We start from the raw sequence: 17,180 nt of genomic DNA on the forward strand, positions 1-17,180 counted from the left end.
TTCATAGAAGGAGCCTGGAAGTGTTCCTTCCTCTTGAATTTTTTGGAATAGTCTGAGGAGGATAGGTTTTAGTTCTTCCTTGAAAGTTTGGTAAAACTCTCCTGTGAAGCCGTCTGGCCCCGGGCTTTTGTTTGCCGGAAGCTTTTTGATGACTGCTTCAATTTCTTCCATAGTTACTGGCATGTTGAGCTGTTTAGATTCTTCCTTATTGAGTTTTGGAAGGTTGTATTTTTCTAGGAATATGTCGATTTCCTCCAGGTTGTCCAGTTTGTTGGAATAGAGTTGTTCGTAGTATTTTGTAACAATCCTTTGTATTTCGTCGGGGTCTGTTGTTATTTCACCTCTTTCATTTCTGATTTTGTTTATTTGGGTCCTCTCTCTTTGCTTCTTGGTGAGCCTGGCTAGAGGTTCATCAATCTTGTTTATCCTTTCAAAGAACCAGCTCTTGGTTTTGTTGATCTTTTGTATTGTTTCTTTGGTCTCTATGTCGTTTATCTCCACTCTGATCTTTATTATTTCTTTCCTTCTGCTTACACTGGGCTTATCTTGTTGCTCTCTCTCTAACTCTTTGAGTTGTTGGGTTAGGTAATTTATTACCATTGTTTCTTGTTTTTTGCAGTAGGCTTGTAGAGCTATGAACTTCCCTCTCAGGACTGCTTTCGCTGTGTCCCATAGATTTTGGATTGTTGTGTTTTCATTGTCATTTGTTGCCATGATGTTTTTTATTTCTTCCTTGATGTCTTTGGTAACCCAGTCATGGTTTAATAGCATGCTGTTTAGTCTCCAAGTGTTTGATTTCTTTGGGTTGTTTTTATTGTAGTTGATTTCCAGTTTTATGCCACTGTGATCTGAGAAGATACTTGATATGATTTCTATCTTCTTGAATTTGGAGAGACTTTGCCTATGTCCTAACATATGGTCTATCTTTGAAAATGACCCATGTGCACTTGAGAAGAATGTATATCCCTGGCTTTGGGGTGAAATGTTCTGAAGATGTCGATGAATTCCATCTGTTCTAGTGAGTCATTTAGGATTGATGTTTCTTTGCTGATTTTTTGTTTAGAGAATTTGTCCAATGGTGATAGTGGGGTATTGAAGTCTCCTACTATGATTGTATTGCTGTCAATCTCTCCTTTGATATCTTCCAGGAGTTTTTTAATGTATCTTGGTGCTCCTGTATTGGGTGCATATATGTTTACCAGAGTTATTTCTTCTTGTTGGATTTCTCCCTTTAGTATTATGAAGTGGCCTTCATTATCTCTTGTTATGTCCTTCACTTTGAGATCTAATTTGTCAGATATAAGTATTGCTACCCCAGCTTTTTTTTCATTTCCATTCGCCTGGAAAACCTTTTTCCATCCCTTTACTCTCAGTCTGTATGCATCCTTTTTTTTGAGGTGGGTTTCCTGTAGACAGCAGATATCTGGGTTTTGTTTTCTTATCCAGTCTGTTACCCTGTGTCTTTTGATTGGGGCATTCAATCCATTTACATTTAAAGTTATTATTGATAGGTACTTATTTGACGCCATTTTTATTCTATACCCCTGTGTTCCTTCTTTGCTTCCTATTTCTTTCTTTCTTTTTTTTTTTTTTTTTACAGCAGACCCTTTAGCATTTCTTTCATTGCTGGTTTGGTGGTGATAAACTCCCTTAGTCCTTTTTTGTCTGTGAAGCTCCTGATTTCACCTTCAATTTTGATTGATAGCCTTGCTGGGTACAGTATTCTTGGATTTAGACCCTTCCTTTGCATGACTTTGTATATTTCATTCCATTCCCTTCTGGCCTGATGAGTTTCTGTTGAGAAATCAGTTGCTAGTCTGATGGGGGTTCCTTTGTATGTAACTGTCTGTCTCTCTCTGGCCGCTTTTAAGATTCTTACTTTGTCGTTGGTGTTTGCCAGCTTAATTATAATGTGCCTTGGCGTCGGTCTTTTGGGGTTCATTTTGCTTGGAACTCTGTGAGCTTCTTGGATTTGTGTGGGTTTTTTCTTCCCTATATCAGGGAAGTTTTCTGTTATTATTTCTTCAAACAGGTTTTCTATTCCTTGCTCAGTTTCCTTTCCTTCTGGCACCCCTATTATCCTGATGTTGTTTTGTTTTGTGTTGTCCCGAAGTTCCCTTAAGCTCTCCTCAATCTTTCTAATTTTTGTTTCTAGAAGCTGTTGTAATTGGGTATTTTTTTCCATCTTGTCTTCTAGCTCACTTATGCGGTCCTCTGCTTCGTCTAGTCTACTCTTGATGCTTTCTATTGAGTTCTTTACAGCAGCGATGTCATTTTTCATTTCTTCTTGGTTCTTCTTCATTTCTTCTTGGTTCTTACTCATATTGTCGAATTTGTCTTCCATCCTTTTCAGCCACTTTATGACCATTTCTCTGAATTATTTCTCTGATAGGTTGTTTGCCTCTAAATCGTTTACTTCCTTTTCTGGTGATGCCTGCTTCTCTTTCCTGTGGGGGCTATTTCTTTGTCTCCTCATGGTCTCTCTTCTCCAGATGTCTGGTTATATAGATTTCTCTCTCCGGCGTTGATTTAAAGGTATAAAATACAACACAACCAGGCACAACAGACAAGGCACTGAACAGAATTGTATTCACGATATTAATAACCTCCAATAAAGGTAACCACCAGAGAAAGACAAATTAGGGAATAGGAGTGGAAGAGGGAGAGTAAAAAGAAAGAACAACAACAACAAAAAACACAAAGAGTGTGAATCTGAACTTGGGAAAAGAGCAGAAAGAAAGAAAAGAAAAAGAAAAAAAAAAAAAGAAAAGAAAAGAAAAAAAAAGTAAGAGAGACAAGAACAATACTAAGAGAGAAAAGGGGAACAAACTATATATATGGGGAGTAAACTCCACTAGAACAACCACTATTCCCAGCAAATTCCAGCAACACGAGCCTGGAGATTAATACAAACTGCAACACCAGCTAATATCAAGTGAGGCAAGGGAAAACAAAAGTAAAAAACAAACAAAAACAAAGCAAACAAAAGAACCAACCAAACCAACAAAAAGAATAATCAAAACAATCTCATAAAAAAGCATAAAAATCCAATCTAATCAACATTCAAGCAAACAACAACAAAAGGCCAGAGAGAAAAATAATTTTTTTGGGGTAGTGTAGAGAGAGGTTTGTATGGATTTGGAGCAGGGGGTTGGGAATTAGATATATAAGTAGGGTGAAGTTTTAGCAGAGAGTAAACTGAAAAAGTAGGGAAAATCTAAAGCCAGAAAGGGTTAAGATAAACTGGAGACCAAAAGGGGAAAGATTAGGAGGAGAGTGATGGCATAATGTTAGCTTTGAGATAGGGTAAAACGATTGTAAGGGAAAGATGCAAATCGAATGTAGGACACTAATCCAAAAATAAAAGAAAGAGAAAATCAAATGACATTAAAAAAAAAAAGTAAAATAATAGTAATAATAATGCTGATTGAAAATAAAAAAGTAATAATTAAAAAGGTAAAAATCGAGTGAGGAAAAAGAGAAAAAAATTAGTTTCTTAAGTAAAAGATGCAAAAAATGAAAATAAAAAATATGAGAATAAAAAATTAAAAAAAATTGAAAAAAGAATTGAAAATTAAAAAATAGGAAGACTAAAATGTGCAGTAGCGGCTGTCATTCACTTCCTCTATTATTCTGTTTGGTACGCCTGTTTCCCAGTCTGGGCGGTATTTCAGTTCAGCTTCATTCCAGGGCTCCTCAGTGTTGGAAGCCAGTCCTGCTTTTTAAGCGGGCCGTGTCTTAATTTCTCGTATTTATTTTTTATTACACCAGAGACAATTAGCGTTTCAGCCCCTGGGTGGCGGTGTTTCTGAATTGACTTCCGGGCCTCTCTAGCTTTTTTTTTTTTTTTTTTTCCCCTCTATGGCACTCACTACCGGTTTGTGGAGGTGTGCACCTCAGAGCTGCCTCTCTGATGGTCACACCCAGCTCTGGTCCCCAGGTTCCGAAAAAACAACTTCCCCCTGCAGTCTTTCAGGGCCCCTCCACCTGGGTTTTTCTATGTATTGGGCTTAGCAATCAGAGTCGGAAAGAGCCCAAGTGTGCGGACAGTGGGTCTGTGCGCCAGACTAAGGATCCTGCACTCCTTTGAAAATTCTTAGTCTGACCCTCCTCGTCAGATTAAAATGAGTTGCTTTCAAGAGGTCACTTCTGTTAGCAGCTCAGAAGACCCCCCTCCACATTCACGGATCACGGCAGTTCCAACTGCTGCCGATTTTTCTAGGCACAGACCTCCCGGCTCCTGCCGGTCCTGCGGCTGCCGCGCTTCCCTCACCCAGTGCTTCCCTCACCCACCGCGGGGATTAGAAACCGCACCTTAATTCAGGCGAAATCTGACCTTTCCGTGGTGCAGTGAACAGTTCCTTTGAATCCGAATGTTTGCGCTGATAGGGGACTAGTGGTCTGGTGATCGCAGCAGTTCAGTGTTTGCAGTTGTCGCAGAAAGTCAGGTTTCCAATAAAATCCTCCTTTCCTTGCAAGATGGCGAGGAGCCCGGTGAGCCCGCAGCTCTGGGAGGGGACCCAGCCCCTGTGGGTGCTGCGCGGTCAGGGGAACACTGCCCAGCACTCCCCCGCCTTCTCCTGGAGTTTAGCTGTCCCTTCGCTTGCCCACATACACTCCCTCTGCGAGCCTCTGCTGCTCCGACTCTCCGCCCCAGGAACAGACTCCAAACCTGACTCTATTCCGTCGCCATTTTTTTCGAGCTCTGATTAGACACTTTTTCAAAGAGGACATACAGGTGGCCAATAGGAATATGAAAACATGCACAACATAACCAATCATCAGAGAAATGTAAATTAAAATCACAATGAGATATCACGTCACGCCTGTCAGAGTGGCTATCATCAATGTATCAACAAACAAGTGCTGGTGAGTATGTGAAGAAAAGGGAACCTCATGCACTGTTGGTAGGAGTGCAGATTGGTGCAGTTACTATGGGAAATAGTATGGAGTTTCCTCAAAAAATAAAAATAAAAAATGGAACTGTCTTATGACCCAGCAATTCAATTTCTGGAAATTTATCCAAAGAAACCAAAAACACTAATTTGAAAGATTATGTACACTCTATGTACATTGCAGCATTATTTATAATAGTCAAGATTTGGAAGCAGCCCGAGTCCATCAGTAGATGAGTGGATAAAAAAGCTGTGACACATTTAGACAATGGAATGCTACTTGGCCATAAAAAGAAGGAAATCTTACCCTTTCAACAGCCTGGATGGACCTGGAGGGCATTGTGCTAAGTGAATTAAGCCAGTCAGAGAAAGATAAGTATCACATGATCTCACTTATTGTAGAATCTAATAAACAAAATGAAGTAGCAAGTGAAATAGTGACAGATTATAGACAGAGAGCAGACTGACAGTTACTGGGTGGTGGGTGGTAGTGAAGGAATTGAGCAAAAAAGGAAAACTCATGAACATGGACAACAGTGTGGTGATTGCTAGGGTGAATGGGGATGGAGAGAGATGGAGAGAATATAGGAGGGATAAATGGTGATGGAACAGGACTTGACTTGTGATGGTGAGCACACAATACAATGTACAGATGATGTGTTGTAGAATTGTGCATCTAAAAAAAAAACCCAAATAAATAAATATGATGTGTGAAGTTTTAAAATACGATGTATGAAGATGAAAAATATTGGTATATTTGGTTACATTGAAAAGGGGAAAAAACTACACAGCTTTAAAAAAAAACAAACAAACAAAAAAAACCTACACTTGCCTCAGAAATGATAACAAAAAATAATTGATGCTGTCTGAGAAACATTGTCATTCATGAGCAAAGGCTGGCATCTGAACCAGCTTTTAATCAGGCAGCGCTCAGCTCTGCAGTCTAACTGAAGCCTTCTGTATGGTTGAAAATATCCACTTTCTAATGCATGCACAGTTTTAGAAATGGACAATGATTGTCTGAAATAGATGCCCAGATTTTATCTGCATGTTTTTTAAACTGTGATATCAACCAGGAAAAAATAACAGTTTGTCAGTAGAAGCATTTTCCTGTACAATGTACCTTTTATTCCTTTACAATGTACATCTTCCTTTTCAATGTTTCATTTAGTGATAGCACAGGCACGCTGTGTGATGTTGACAATGCTTATGAATGGTACTCAGTACTCTTATCAGGATAACTCCTTCAACATACATAAACAGCAGATGCAAAATGCATTCGACCTAATTTCAGAACTACAATAATAAATTGATATAGTATTGTATGAGACTTTAAGCTTGGCATTAAAATTTGCCTGACTTGGGGCAAATTACTCTTAGTTTTTTTTTATATCTAAGAAGGGATAGCAATATCCACCACATGGGCTGTTGAAAATATTTAATAGATGACCTAGGCAAAATTGTTGTGTCTGGCACCTGTTAAGAGCCCCAAAAGTTGAAACTTCATAGCTGTGTATCCACCTTAGGTGTAAGATTCTCCTAGAGATTCTGAGAGTGGCCTGATAAACTTTGAATACATTTTTGGCTTATAGTGGCCAGAGTTGTTTTTTGTTACTTGAACTAATAGCTTTGATAGATGCAGCAGTTGATCATATGTTCAGACATCCCAAGAGGCCTTGACAAATGATGTAGAGATAAGTAATAATTCATTTCTCAGCAAAGATTTCTATACTTTACAAGAGTCAGCCAAATCTAATTGATGACTACACTCAGAGGAGGAAAAACAATGGACATTTATTTCATATTGTGTCAGAAAGATAACTACTGAATCTAAATGTATAAGATCACTTTTAAAGCTATCTTGAAGGAAAGAGTGTCCTTTACTTCATGCTTGTGTGGACTGTACAAAACTCCCCATACAACATGGCACTGTTATTCCTGAAAGATAATAACAGATCTAGGGCCAAGTTTGTAGAAGATGCTCAGGAAAAGAAGCAGTAAATGCCCTGGGTAGACCCCTTATCAACCCAAACAAAAACTGTATTCATTTAGGAAGAAAAAAGGTGTTAATTATCTTTTGGATAGGCAGCCATCAGTGGGTTTCAGACCATGGCTTCAATCAAGGTAGAGAGAAGCAACTTTGTCGAACAAAGTCTCAGGTTTAAAATCAGAAGTTTAGAACCATCATTCAGATGTCAGGAAACAGGTTTTACTTATTGTGACTAAAGCATAAATGGTAGCATTCAGTCCTGAAGTGGAACCCTTTAGTATCCGTGATATATGTCTTTGCTCCTGCTTCCTTTCATCATCTTTGAGGCATGATATAAGGCAGGGATGATTGTAGCAGCAGTGGAGATAAGAGATCCGAATGAAGGAGATGAATCACACCAGTGCATTTTTCTGCAGGATTTTGGATCACAGCAGGTGAAGGATGACAACTGCATGTGGAGACAGATGAGTCAAAGGCAGAATGAAACCTTGCTTTGTACGAGCCACTCTGTTCTGAAGAGCCCCTGGAGACCTGGCCCACGGTGATAAATGTTAGAGAACAAGGAAGAGGGATTCAGCTGAAAACTGTTCTGACTGCACCAAAGAAAATAACTGCTGATTTGGTGAGGTAGCTGCTAAAATAGAAGGAATTAGGATTGATATTTAAAACAATTTGCCATAGCACAGAACGTCCTCAGTCAATACCCACAGCTATATAACATCGTTTGTAATTAATTACTTGTGTCAATGTAATAGGTTTGATCAAAACTATCCCCCCACACTAGAATCTTCTCTGATCTTTTACTCTTTCATCATAGTGTGTGATCCAGAAAACAATCCTGAACTTGAGTTATAACCTTATTTTATCTTTAGTAAATGCATTTGAAAAATGTCAATGTAAAATGACAACAATCTCAGTAGCAATCAATTTTAGGGAGGATAAAGAGTAGCAGTAGCCATTAAATATACAGAAATCTTCTACTGACATTTTACTCTCCTGACTGGATGAAGTAGCTAATAATAAAATTGATTATTTCTTTTTAACCTTGTGCTAAGGACCTTACCTCTAGTGTATTATATTAATGGTTATACAAACCCTGTCTCCAAAACAGCTAAACCGGCTTCATTTACTCAGGGCTATGCAGCTAGTAAGAAATGAAGTTTATCTTCAAACTCTAAGCCTGAGTTGCTTTAGAGAAACCTATGTCCGCAACCTCTATTATACTTTGGGACAATAACAAATAGAAATTTTCCTCTCAAGGTGACAGGCATAAGAAAGAAGAATAGAACAGAATTAAAAGGAATTAGTGTTCCTGTCCCAAATGAAGGGAACAGAAAGAAGTGGGCATAAGGCTGATAAAATATTGCCTTTCTAGCAGGATTCTCCAACAAAAAGCAAACAAAGAGAGCCCACAGGAAATTATGTGTACAAGAGAGGCCCAGTGCATGAATTTGTGCACCAGTGGGGTCCCTTGGCCTGGCCTGCAGAATCAGGCCAAAACTGGCTCTCTGACATCCCCCAAGGGGGTCCGAATTGTGAGAGGGTGAGGGACAGGCCAAGGGACCCTACCAGTGCATGATCAGGGTCAGGGAGGGACACCGGAGGTTGGCCAGCTGGGGAGGGACCACAGGAGAGCCACAGGGTGTGTCTGGCCCATCTCGCTCAGTCCCGATCGGCCAGACCCAAGCAGCAAGATAACCTACCAGTCGGAGCTATCTGCCCCCTGGTGGTCAGAGCACATCATAGTGAGTGGTTAAGTGGCCTTAGCATATCATTAGCATATTACGCTTTGATTGGTTGAATGGACGACTGGACACTTAGCATATTAGGCTTTTATTATATAGGGTGTGAGGAAGGTATATACATTAAGGAATTGCTTTATACAATTGTAGGCACCGTAAGTGTGAAATCTGCAGGGCAGGCTGGACAACAAAGGAAGTGTTAATGTTGCCAATTGAGTCTAAAGGGAGTCTAGAGGCAGAATTTCTTCTTCCTCAGGACTTTTAGGTGTTTTTTTGTTTGTTTCTTTGTTTGTTTGTTTTTCCCTGAAAGTCATCAACTGATTGGATGAGACCCACATTATGGAGAGTAATATATTTTACTCAAAGTCTACTGATTTAAATATTAGTCATATCTAAAAATAACTATTTTTTTCTTTATTAATTAAGGTATTACATATGTGTCTTTATTCCCCCATTGTTCCCCCACCTCCTATGCATGCCCTCACCCCCCTAGTGTATGTGTCCATTGCTTATGTTTATATGCATGCATACATGTCCTTTAGTTGATCTCTCCTCCTTACCCCCACCCTCCCCTACCTTCCCTCTGAGGTTTGACGGTCTGATTGATGCTTCTCTGTCTCTGGATCTGTTTTTGTTCATCAGTTTATGGTGTTCATTATATTCCACAAGTGAGTTAGATTATGTGATATTTATCTTTCTCTGACTGGCTTATTTCGCTTAGCATAATGCTCTCCAGGTCCATCCATGCTGTTGCAAATGGTAAGCATTCCTTCTTTTTTTACTGCAGTGTAGTATTTCATTGTGTAGATGTACCAACATTTTTTAATCCACTCATCTGCTGATGGGCACTTAGCTGTTTCCAAATCTTAGCTATGGTAAATTGTGCTGCTATGAACATAGGGGTACATATATTCTTTCTGGTTGGTGTTTCTAGTTTCTTGGAATATATTCCTAGAAGTGGGATTACTGGGTCAAATGGGAGTTCCATTTTTGTTTTTTGAGGAAACTCCATACTGTTCTCCACAGAGGCTGCACCAGTCTGCATTCCCACCAGCAGTGCATGAGGGTTCCTTTTTCTTCGCATCCTCACCAGCACTTGTTATTTGTTGATTTGTTGATGATAGTCTTTCTGACAGTTGTGAGATGGTATCTCGTCATTTTGATTTGCATCTCCCAGATAATTAGTGACTTTGAGCATGTTTTCATATGCCTCTGGGCCTTCCTTATGTCCTCTTTCAAAAAGTATCCATTTAGGTCCATTGCCCATTTTTTTATTGGGTTGTTTATCTTCCTTTTGTTAAGTTGTATGAGTTCCCTGTAAATGTTGGAGATTAAACCCTTATCGGTGATAACATTGGCAAATATATTCTCCTATGCAGAGGGCTTTCTTTTACAACAACATGAACCCTAGTGTGTCACCCAAAATTGATATCTTGAATACCAAGACCCATCCAAGTTGACAAAATTGCCCATCAAAGCAGAGAAGTGGCAGTTAAAAAATGCTACACAGAACATTGGGAAAAGAAACATAAACAGAGATATTAAATTATTACCTAGTGTTTTCTGTTGCTACTAAATCTTAATGTTGGTGACCTTCAGAATGCCAAAAATGATCAATTACATACAGTAGTATCACTTTCCCTCGGTTAAGATAATACTCAGAAACATCTTCAATGGTATTAGTTGAATTGTTTAAGTGTTTACTGAATCTTTCATACATGCCATGCAAAACGCCGAGCACTGGGTCCAAAAAGAGAAAAGGACATAGTCTCTGTCCCCAAGGGGCTTACAGTCTTTTGCAGGGAGCAGGGAAACAGAATGCCTACATAAGAAACAATTACAGTGTTTCACTACTGGCTGCAGTGTCAGTGTCAGGGTGATTCTATTTATTAAAACTGGATTAAATCACTCCTGTCTGATAGGCTGGTGAAGGTGCGCTCTGGTAACACCAACAATATTTTATTTTCATGAATAATTTCCCAGCACAAATAGGAATATTAACAAAACTTTTCAGATTAGTAATAACAGTTTGCTGAAAAGGCAATCCAATGAGCATTAGGACAAAAAGGTCTGTAAACTGCAATGATTTAAGAAAATAGTTACAATGGAAATTACTCTACTTATGTATTTACATTAAACTTTTAAATATCCAAATGCCACATAGATACTAGGTAAACATATAAAAAGAATCTTGCTCAGAGAATCAAAATAAAGTTATTGGCTGTTCTCAGAATCTGTGGGAAAGCAGGTACTTTTGACCTAGCCCTGCATTTAGTAATCTGCTTTGTCTCTACCATCTGTGACCTTGAGAATGCTTCTTGAACTGCAGAGTCTAATCTAGTTTTCCATTGGTTTTACAGTTGTAAAGACGAATTGTGATTGCACCTGTGCAAGAGCTAAGCAGCACCTGGGAGTAGAGTGCTCTTAGCAAGGATGGTTTCCTTATTTGTATTAGATTCACAACTTTGGAAAACTCAGGAGAATAGCTCATCACTTTGTGGTTTATGAGACTGCTCCTTATATTTTGCATCGTTTATTTCCTTTACTTTGATATATAAATTGATAATGTGATATGAAATATAAGTTTGCCTATTTCCCATCTGCATCCCTGCAGCTCTCTCTCTCTCTCTCTTTCACACACACGCAAGCACACCCATACCCTCCTGGTGAAATATGGCATTCAATTCTACAATATAAAATTATCATTGTTACAGATTACTACAATAATTTCTTGCTCTCAATTAAAGGTATCTCAAATGATCCAAAAGGCAAAGTACATGTGAAATACACTGCTTTGTACAAGAATAACTAATAGGCTTATAAGAGAAGCTGTTGAAATACCAGGCTAACAGGGGAAGGGAGCAGGCAGACATGAATTGTGATCCTGACCTTTGTGCCAGTCACTCTCTTCCACTTCTCCAGCTGGCCCACATAGGAAGGGAGACATTTGCGTTGGTATGAGATGTGATTGGTGAACATTGTGTTCTCTGAAGCTATACAGTAATAAATGTGCTTTTCATACTTTTTGTTTCACTCTGGAGAGCAAGACTCCAAAATTTGACAAATGTATCTTAGAGCACCATATAAGAATAAAGAGGGAGTGAGAGACTACATATCCCACTTGGGGCTTTTTAGCTTAAGTCACAAAACTTGAGAGAGAGGTGAGCTCTCTTAGACTAAGGGTCTCTTTTACAGAGGCCGGGAGTGAAAGTCAAAGAATTTGAGGTCAAATTATTATCGGAGAGAGGGCTTACTTTTCTTTTCATTATTTACTAATTATAAAATCATACATTAGCACTTTGAAAACTTGTGGAAAAAAAAAAACTTGTTTTCGAGAGTACAAAGTGTTAGAAAAGTGTAAAAATGAAGTACGTGTTTTCTGGAATAAGTTACATTACTGTGCTTTCCATATGGTCTTTTGCCATTACACAGACAAAAATCTCCTACATTTAGGGAATAAACTCCTCTTTTATCTTATGGCATTAATGTTGGTAATATTGACAAAGAAAAAGTTAAATTCGGTTTATATATTTGAGTCCCAGGATTAGAAACTTCCTGAGCTAGAGTATTGTGGGGGCCTGACCAGAGTACTCCTGAGCTTCAAGGCCTCCTGGCCCTGCACATGTGTGCAGCCGAGGACATAGCAGCATTATAGGTGAAAGGCCCCTTTGCCCTACTACGCGGAGGACATAGCACCTGTTTATGCTAATGTAGTACCAGCGTCACTAATCACTAATTGGCACCAGCCTCTTTTGTTTGAGCGCGTATATAAGTTGCCACTGACCAGCCAGTTGTTGGCTGCTTTGTTTGTAATAAAGCACATCCCACCTACCTGCTATCACCTGAGAATTTTTCCAGTTCTCTGCACTCAGAGGGGTCAAGTCCCTGGCTGAGGAACTTGCCCCTAACAAGTATGTATCATTAAAATACTTTTTAATTATTGTAATGTGCATAGATACTTTTAAAATCAGGTATTAATTTTATGTATATGCCTTAATACATTCATTATACAATACTTGAATTATAAAAAGTGATATATTTAATATATATAAGGTAAGTTCCATATATGTCACTTAGATATATAAAGTATCTTCAATATACAAAGTAAGTTATCCATAACTGGTGTGTGTAATAATAATTAAACACTTGTGAGTGCACTGTCTAACTTTAAGGTTATTTTTTTTTTTTCTTTCTGATGTTTTATCTTTGGATACAGATTCCTCCATTTCTTCATTTTGCTGCATTCCTGTGTTCATTTCTGTGCATTAGCTAAAATGGCCTCCTCTCCCAGTCTTGAAGGAGTGGCATCATGTAGATGACCCTTATTATCCAACCCGGCCCTAGCTCTTGGTTGTGTCTCAAAACTTGGTGATAGTCGGAGCAGCCCATTTTATTGTTATGGTTCCTAGTAGGTGATGCTGTGCCATAACCCTCAACTGTCTCCCACAGGCTAAGATCTCATTTAGCCCCCAGATTTAGGCTGATTGGAAGACAGACCCTCAGACAGCAGATTTTAAAGTACAAAAATGTATACATTCAATCATATGGGACCACAAGAGTAACAAGGGGAACTCCCCCCCCACACACACACACACCTCCAGGTGATGTAGAAGTGTGCCCTTTGCAAAAACCAGAGCAGCAGACAGACATAAAACACCGGTAAAAGTTCCCCTCAGGGAGATAGTGGTCCTCAGGAGCCCTCAGAGGGGGAAGAAGGGAAAAAGATGGCAGTTGCCCCTCTCTGCCCTGGAGGGCATCTCAGCCGTGTCCCAGATGTGCTTCACATCAGATGCCTGCTCTCAGACCAGCACTCAGAGCAGCCGACCCTCTCCCCCACAAAACCCCGCACACCTGAGTCCAGCCCTGAGCCCTTGAAGAGCCTCACCTCACATTACTATGGTTCTGTGGGCCTCCTCCGCACAAGCCCTGGGTTTTTTCAAAGCTAGATGTTTTGGGTGCTGGTTTCTCAGGTGCAGGTTTATAAAGTTGGGGATGCCTGATGGGCGGTTCAAACCTTTAGCTCCTATGGGAGAAGCTCTGCGTTTTGAGTTCCCCTCAAGGAGAATCACCCGGGATGGGAGGAAGGTGTTTGATGGCGAGAATGAGTCTCAGCCTCTCCCTGCTTCCATGTGGGCTTCCTCTCCTCCTCATGATGTGTAGGCATTGCTCAGCCAGTTTTGGGCTTTTTGCATAGGAAGTTGTTCTACATGAAAGTGTAGATTCTGTGTGTTCTAGGGAGAAGGTGAGTTCAGGATCCTCTGACGTCACCACCTTGAACCATAATTTATCTAACTTAAGAAATAATATTCTTCCAATATTCCTCTTGATCCTGTCCCATCCTCCTGTTTCCCTGATTTATGAAGTAGCTATTATCTTGAATTTTGCATTTATAATTTTTTATCATTTTTAGACTATTTAAAAGAGATTTATCGCTCACATATGTCCATGAAAACAAATTATCATGTTTGCTCGTTTTAAAATATTCATAGAAATGGTTTATATTGTCTATATCTATCTATCTTGCTTTGCCTATTTAACATTATTCAACAAAATGTTGAGATTATTTCTCTTGTGTGTGTGTGTGTGTGTGTGTGTGTGTGTGTGTGTGTGTTATGAAATACTCAAATGGAACCTGGCCACAGCAACTTCATACAATATTTGCTAGCTGGAAAAGATATTTCATGAATGACATTTTTTAAAATTAAGCCAAATAAAGGTATATTAAAGCATTTATTTTTTGTTGCCACTTGCTTTGTTCATGATCTATTTTGTAGCCTGAAATTGATAATTGTAAATATTAATTTAATTTAATTTTATTATTTTTTTAAATATATTTTATTGATTTTTTACAGAGAGGAAGGGAGAGGGATAGAAAGCTAGAAACATCGATGAGAGAGAAACATCGATCAGCTGCCTCCTGCACACTCCCTACTGGGGATGTGCCCACAACCAAGGTACATGCAATTTCTGAGCTCTTTCCCTTTTACTGGACATTGAAGTTGTCTTAAACTTGCATTCTCTCTACCACCATAGATTGCCCCTTGCACTTAAAAAAAATTAAAAAAGTGCTACTGACCACAAAACTGCAAATAAAAAGGAGACTCTGTATTGAAAGTTTGCCAGTAAGAGGCCAGTAAATGTTTGGAGGCACTAATCATTTATGACCCAATAATAAGGGTAAATCTATAACATAAATCTTCTTCAACAGAGCCAGGCCAATCCAGGGGTTAGCGGACAAAGTCATCACTTTTATAGCCAATCGGGTCAGCTCAGGGTAGGAGAACATGATAAAGAAGATTTTTTCCATTCTTAGGCCATCAAGTGTTTGTAAGATTCAAGATACTAGATACTCTAAAAAAGAGGACTGTAGTTCTGGAAAAGGATTCCAAGTAAACTTCTGCTTGGACCTATTTCTCCAGTTAATAATACTTCTTTTTAAGATCTATTTTTAAATGCTTACTATTAATAGTACTGCCACCATCAACGACTATTGCTAACATCATTGTAAGATGATTCATTTTTCAAGGTCTTAATATGTGCCGACCACCACAATACTCATCTCTCATATTCCATTTTTCCTAATCTGCAGAACTAATTTAAAATTAGATATTATAATTCCAACTTTTACAGGAAAGAATACAATCAAATTATTTACTTCATGTAATTGACTTCATTCTAGTTTTATCTCAAATAGTACCTAGTATAATTTAGGTCAGTAATTTTCTATCTTTCATGATATTTCTTTCATATCATGATGTCAACTTTCCCAATAATTTTTTGAAATATGGAACATTTCATGAATTTGGGTGTCATCCATGTGCAGAGGCCATGATAATCTCTGTATCATTCCAATTTTAGTGTATGTGCTGCTGAAGCAAGCACAACTTTCCCAATAATTAAAGAGTCGTTAGAGTAAATTTAGACCTCCTGATGTGAGAGAATTGCCACCAGCATTTATGTCTACTTACAGTCACATAATCTGGGTGGATTTTATTCTTAGAAGGGAATGTATGCCCTCTTTGAGATCCAGTAGATTGTAAAAATCAATATTAGACAATGCTAGATTCACTGAGAGTATATTAGTCTCCCCATCAGTACATCAACCACAGTAATTCTTGAACTCTCCAGGTGTGGAGCTGATTTCACCTACTGGGCAGTATAACATTAAATAATATTTTAAAAAGCACTTTGGTGTGCTTTAATTATAACATCAATATCAATAGAAAAGATCATGATGTTGTCAAAATAGATAACATAAGTGTAGGTTACATTAAAAGATATCCTGTTTCTAGACCTCAGAATGTTTTGAATTTACTATAGTTTGCAGAAACCATCTAGGCAAATAGATTCACTTAATTATGCATTCATTAGTTTTACAAATATTTGTTGAGCATCTACTATGTACTCTTATAACACTGGAAACAGCGTGCAGTTGCAAATGCTATATGTTGGAGAGAATATTAATTAATATAATAGATTAATCAAACTGTCCAACCGAATAACGTTTAATTTTCTATTCAATCTGGAAATATAATGATCACCAAATAGTCTATAAATGTTGTACTTGACTTGTGGATTTTGTTAATTCTTAGGAGAAAGTATCACTTGTGTCTGACACACTAATTTTGTGCAGTCATTTGTCCCATAAAAGTATCCATAAGACTTATCAAAGTTCCTCTACTGCTGATATGCTGGCTTAGAAGTTCTTAATTTATGCAAAAGGTAGAATTTAAGTCTGATTGCCCATTTTTTTCAGGCTCAGGCTATGCATTTAAGTCATAACCACTTGTTCAGCTTCAACAAGTTCTTTATTTATAGAATGGACTAAGGAATCTAGATAAAGTTTTGTAAGTCTTGGTGATCTCTGAGGTTTTTCCTTATTATTATCCTGTCTCATCTGCTCTTGTACTTGAGGTATTTAATTATAACATCAATCTAGCTATTTGGACTTGACCACAACTATTGTCATTTTTACTTCTACCCCCCTCCAATAATTGTCATATTAAAAGAAATCTACCATCAAAATTCATTTCAAATCCTGTTCTTTACCTGCCTCCTGAATGCTCAGTCTTTCTAGGATTGTATTAAGGTGAGGCATCCAAGACTACATGACCTGGCTCTATCATAACATTGTAGTCTCATTTTATGGCACTTTCCTGTGACTCTTTCAAAATATGTCCCCTTCCCCAAATCCCATCTAACCACAGTTTGGACTTCTCTTTACTTGACATTAATTTTCCCACCTCCATAACTCCACTGACATTTCTATTTGCTTAGGCTCTGTTTTATGACTCCCAACCCATGCCTTAAGCCCAGGCACCCTGGCATGGATGCCAACTCTGATGGGACTTTTTCTAAACTAAATGACAATATATGTGTTCATTTATTACTGTAGTAATTGTAAAGATTTTTTGTTGTTGTTGTTTTTTTTGTTTGTTTTTTACTTTAGCCACTTTTATGATACAACGTGCCCCTCACTACGATTCTACAATAAAGGAGGGACTTGTATATATCTAACACTCAGTAAATGTCACATGAGTGAACTAGATTTTA

General features: G+C 38.4%; 1 non-coding gene across 1 annotated transcript; it reads right to left on the minus strand.

Moving 5' to 3' along the window:
* Window positions 1-15,405: 15,405 nt before the first annotated feature.
* On the minus strand, window positions 15,406-15,509 carry LOC114234273 (U6 spliceosomal RNA). The gene has a single exon (XR_003620459.2). It is a non-coding gene; the product is annotated as a U6 spliceosomal RNA (small nuclear RNA).
* Window positions 15,510-17,180: the final 1,671 nt, after the last annotated feature.

This window comes from Eptesicus fuscus, chromosome 13 (assembly GCF_027574615.1).
Source record: "Eptesicus fuscus isolate TK198812 chromosome 13, DD_ASM_mEF_20220401, whole genome shotgun sequence".
NCBI classification, from domain to species: domain Eukaryota; kingdom Metazoa; phylum Chordata; class Mammalia; order Chiroptera; family Vespertilionidae; genus Eptesicus; species Eptesicus fuscus.